The sequence below is a fragment of the Papaver somniferum genome, chromosome 7 (genome assembly GCF_003573695.1).
Source record: "Papaver somniferum cultivar HN1 chromosome 7, ASM357369v1, whole genome shotgun sequence".
In the NCBI taxonomy this organism is placed as follows: Eukaryota; Viridiplantae; Streptophyta; class Magnoliopsida; order Ranunculales; family Papaveraceae; genus Papaver; species Papaver somniferum.
Window position 1 is genome coordinate 33,379,886 of NC_039364.1, and position 6,010 is coordinate 33,385,895.

The following is a 6,010-nucleotide window of genomic DNA, read 5'->3' on the forward strand; positions in this document are numbered from 1 at the left end:
CCCCCCCCCGATTATCGTAGTCCATCCCCTTAGATTGCTAACTATGGAGGATGAGAAAATCAAACTTCACTTACTTCTGATGACGACGAGTCTTGCTCCGAGTCCCCTGGATGACACTGCGACTCCGAGTCATTCGAATAGATGGATCATCCTTGCGATTCACTGGCACTTGTTGTTGCTCAGAAGAATTGAACAGATCCGACTCAGTTTGACTGGCATAACGAGTATTCTCTGGCTCAGCAGAAGTATGAATTTCATCAGCAGGCTATATCTTTGGTTGTGATGGATCGGAGGCTGGTTGATTTCCTCCTGCAAAAATAGAATGACCAATCTGACCAGTAACAAGATACAAAGCATCTAGCACAAGAAAATGCATAGGCTCGTAGTTGCGCCACGGTCGTGCAGCCAATTTGCGAACCATCAATCTTGCTTCTGCAGGGAGAATGATGAATTGAAATCCAACTCTACTCATCCTAGAAACGAGGAATCAATCGGCAACGACAAAAACACCATCATGCACTTGAAAAGTACCATACTTGGGATGATACAAGTACAAGATCCAGTCATCATCATCAGAACCTGGATGGTGAGACTTAACTGCGGGAGTGGAGGAAACCCATACATCCTTATCCATCAGATACATGCCTTCCTCTTCCATCGGTTATTTCTTAGTTACATCATTTTGTTGACTACTTTCACCCTGCTCATCATTCTCCCCTGGAATTTCAAACGGATTGCTCATATCCTGGTTAATTGGTTTGGGATTAGGCTGATTGAAGAATTGAATCAAGCTTTCCACAGGAGAATCAACCAAGAGTTCATAAACAACACCAGGAGGCCCTTTTTGCTGCAAACACTCTTCAACCTTAACATTAACATTGTGTTTCATGTACTCCAAATACCATGCAAAACTCTCTTGGAATCCTGTAGACTCACATCCTTGAGGAAACGCAATCTCATATGGCAATCGATCGACAACATACTCGCTTGGATACCAGTGACTTCGTGGTTCAACATCAACATCCAGCATCACCTTCTTTCCCTTCTACTTCTTGTCAATTTCGTTCTCACCCATGATGGAAGACCTAAACAGATTTTTTCTGCTATGAGTTTCAATGGAGATGAAAAAAAGGAATTGAAAATGATCCAAATTTCGGCCGAAGAAAGTAAATTTATAGTTGAATTCATTGTTTGGTCTTGTGTCTCTTCAACAATTAATAGCAGCGATTCCCAAAGAGAAACCTATCTATTCATAAAAATTCTTTATCCCTATCTCGTCACTTAAAATTTCTTTCAGTTAGAGCATAATTACCTATACCCTATTAGCAACAAATTTTTCTCTACTCCTCTAAGTACTACCTATCTTATTCTGTTGACAGATGACACTGGGAATCTGACTAAGCAGCCAACTGTCACCTGGAATATTTCGATGGAACAAGTTGACTGGAACATCACACACTACTTTCGCACATCCACCATTCAGACGTATCCTAAGCTGACTGGAGATCCGCAAAACACTGCTGACTGGCTAGCTGAATCGGTGCAGTTTCAAAATATACACTGGAAAAGGACATGCTTGAGTGACTATAAGGCACAACAAACTTCAAACTGGTATGTCTCATTTAACTCTTTAACTTGGCTAAACCAGGCATCTAAAAGTAATAATTTATCTCAACATCAAGTCGTTATCGTATTTTGCACATGTATCTTATTTTTCAGCTTTAACTTGATTTTAAAAACTATAACCCTTTTTAATCTTAGGATTGAGCTTGATGTTGCTAGAAAACTCAAATTTTGGAATATAGGCCTATGTCAGGATAAATTCAATAAAAACACACCACTTAGAATAGTTCACGGGCCTGCTAATCATTTTAAAATTCATACTCGTCTTGCTCTTTTCTTATGGCTCGTAGACAGGTCACACTCACAAGCTCTGCTAGTAGTCAAACTGTGCAAACAACTCAACAATCTCAAACTTAATCTACACTGGATAGCTTCAGTGGACACGTGGGAATTGTACTTCTTCTACACATGGTTTTGGAATTTAGACTCTAGTCACCCTTACCTGTCTAACAAAAACAAAAAGTACTACACTCTAGCTAAAATTTTTGGTTTCAAAATTCAAAATAAAGTTCCTGCTGAAAAAGCGTGGGTCTAACAACCACACCCAATATTTCGTTTAGGAAATATGTTTGGAGTAACTCCAACATAATTCCAAGAGAATCAACTAGACAGTCAGACTCAATCAAGGAAAATATATCCAAGAGTTATATCTCAATTTCTCAAATCAATCTGCAATCGAACATATAGAAATTTGTGCGCCAGATTAATATGAGAAATAACTTGGATGGTACCAAAGACCAATACCCAATCGTCAATAAAGTTTAGTCAACAACCAATGGTTGGATTTACCAATTGATTTATCTACGCACAACCTGTGATATTTCAATTATATAGAAAATATAATGCGGAAAAAAAATAACACAGACACTAGAAGTTTTGCTAACGAGGAAACCGCAAATACAGAAAAACCCCGGGACCTAGTCCAGATTTGAACACCACACTATATTAAGCCGCTACAGACTCTAGCCTACTACAAGTTAACTTCGTACTAGAATGTAGTTGAGCCCTAACCAATCTCACACTGATCAAAGTACAGTCGCGTTCCTTACATCTTTGAATCCCAGCAGGACTCTACGCACTTGATTTTCTTAGATGATCTCACCCACAACTAAGAGTTGTTACGACCCAAAGTCGAAGACTTGATAAACAAATCTGTCTCACACAGAAAATTCTATTGAATAGATAATCCCACAGAAATACCTACGAGTTTTTGTTATGTATTTTGATAAATCAAGGTGAACATGAACCAATTGATACACCAGAGTTATATTCCCGAAGAACAGACTAATAATATCAATCACCTCACAGTAATCTTAATTGTGTGGTAGCGGAACAATATATTGTGGAATCACAAAGAATGATACGAAGAGCTTTGTGATTACATTTTATATCTTACCTATCGGAGATTAAATCTCGAGCAAATGTTAGAGAAGATAATACTCAATACGAAAGAAAGTAAGATCAGAACACGCAACTACGGAGAAAATAGTTGGGTCTGGCTTCAGAATTCCAATGAAGTCTTTAAGTCGTTAACCTATAATGGTTTTAGGAAAAACCTGGGTTAAAGGAGAATCGACTCTAGTCGCAACTAGTATCACACAGGAGGTGTGGGGATTAGGTTTCCCAGTTGCTAGAGTTCTCCCTTATATAGTCTTCAAATCAGGGTTTGCAATCAATATTACCTTGGTAACAAAGCATTCAATATTCAATGTTAGATGAAAACCTGATTAGATTCAAGCCAATATCTTTCAACCGTTAGATGGTCTTGGTTGTTACACACAAATGAAATGTACCTTCATTTAGATATGGGTAACCGTACCTAAAAGTGTACACTTAGTTGGCTCAACAATAGTTAACCTAAGTTAGCCATATGAACACTTTCATATCAACCTTGTTCATCTTAATCACAACTAGTTCAAATGACTCAAATGAAACTAGTTATAGAGTTGTTCAATTGTTTATATTCTCATAGAAGTATACAAGACACAATTGAAGCAAAATCGGTTTTGATTCACTCGAATCAATTCATGAACATTATACCCATGGTTTGCAAAGATTGCATTCCTTATTAAATAAATGTATTTGTTCATGAGTATGTAAATATACTTAACCGATTCTAGAACTTAACCCACTCAAGTATGCAAACGGGAACACATACCTAAGTTCCCGAACTTGGTCTTGTTTGACACTATGCAAACTGGTACGCATACTGTTGTTCATGACCGGACTCAGTTGAAATCAGTACGCATATGGGTATGCATACTACAGTTCCCGGACTTCAACTGTTGAGTCAGTATGCATACGGGTATGCATACTAAATTCCCGGACTTGGAATACACTTGCAACAATTAGCATACAAGTATGCATACTGCGTTATATCCAATCAATGGTTAATTGTTCTAAAATCCCATTTCAATTATTGAAACATTCTTGGAAGCTTACCAACACATATTTCGATAAATATGTAAGCGAGTTAAACTCAACTCAAAATATCAAATGTGTATAATATAAAGTCTGTATAGCTATGCGACTTTTGTCTCAATAGGAGATATAATAGAAATAGACTTCTGAGTGATAGATGAGTTCAAGTCTCCATATACCTTTTGTTAATGAAGTTACACAAGCTCCCCTTAGTAGTTCTTCGTCTTCAATCGATGAACGTCGTGAAGTATAAAGCTCAACTACACATTCTATCCTAATCCGAGACATAGCTATAAGTAGACTAGAAATCAAGACTTATAGTTTTGACAACTAAACTTGACAAACAAGATTGAGATAGCAACACTTGCGAGTTCGACCGAGCAGCGCTCTAAAAATCTCCCCCTTTTTTCAATTTTAGTGACAAAACTATCAATACATATGGATTCCAAAATAAATAAACTTTGGAGCTTCTCATCCAAATGCTTGATTTCCTGGTTCTTCAACATTACTCAAAATCTCCGTCACTTCCAAGTAGTCTAGTGATTCTGAACGTGTTCAACTCAGCACCATAGTTGTTGAAGATCCGTAGCCATAACAATAAGAAAATAATTGTTCTCAATTATAGTTATACATTGTCATAGTATTATTACACAACATCAAAGTTTAATTGTATCACAACTTTGACAATAATACTACGGTGATATGTATTACTCCCCCTTAGTCAATACTTCATCTCACAATGAAAACCACTCCCCCTTACATAATGATCCGTAAACCATATGTATTTGTAGCGTGAACTACACAATAATTATTCCCCTTTTTGTCAATGTAAATTGACAAAAGGTACAAAAACTAGTGGGATCATAATGAAATTCTCATAGAGATACTTCATGACTAAAAAAGAACATATCAACTTTGTTTCGATGATTTAACATAGTCGAACCTTAGTGTATCCATCAAGGAGTTTATAAAGATACAAGATAACTCCTACAATATTCCACAGACGCACTCCCCACAAAGATTTGGAAATTAAGCACAAGTTCAATTAAGAACTCTCCCCCGTAAAACGTCATTCCCGAAAGAACAACAAGAGCGACCTTACTTTTGCAAGAAAAGAAGGATTTATTTGGACATTAACAAATCACATGAAACATGAATTTTTATCCAGAAAAATCAATTAAATTAACCACAAAGGAACATTAATGATTAATTTAATCTGAAATGCTCAACATTAGAAAACTTACGGAGCCATACAATACTTTCACATAGAAGTGGATCAGGGAAAGATCAATATTGCGGAATATTCAAAGATTCATTCTATTTTTCATCAATATTTGCATAATGATAGCATAGACTTAATCGTTGAAATGAAAAGCTCATTCTATTTTCCATCAATATTTGCATAATGACACAATAGACTTAACTTTTGACATATATAGGACAGTCATAGTTCACGGACGTAAACACACATATCCCATAACATTATTTCCAATATATAAAACCAATAAAGATTAATACTGCAAAATCATCTTCCAAATAAACTTTAGAATTTAAATAAATAAATATAAAAACATTGTAAGATAAAAAAAACGTTGGCAATAGCTATGTGTAATCACAATATATGTTATTCCAAACTATTATGTGCCTGAATGCCCTTTTCCTGAGTGCCCTTAGTAATAGTCTTACATGCTCCTGTGTAATTACTGTGTTAGCCGTAAAATCATTGGGTGCCTTATTGAGTAGTGAGTCACCGGTTAGATACTGACAGGTGTACTGTCTAGATTAGTCATCTTTACCAAATAGGGTTTGTTGCTATAAACCTGTAAGAGAGGCGGTTGTTGGAGTTGATAAATAATCGATTGTTTTCAGTATCTCTCAGTTCCTCACAGTTTCATCGTTTCACCCAGGCTCTTATCCTAGTGATTTGAGAATAAACCTTACTTTCTGTTGTAAATTTTTTGTGGTA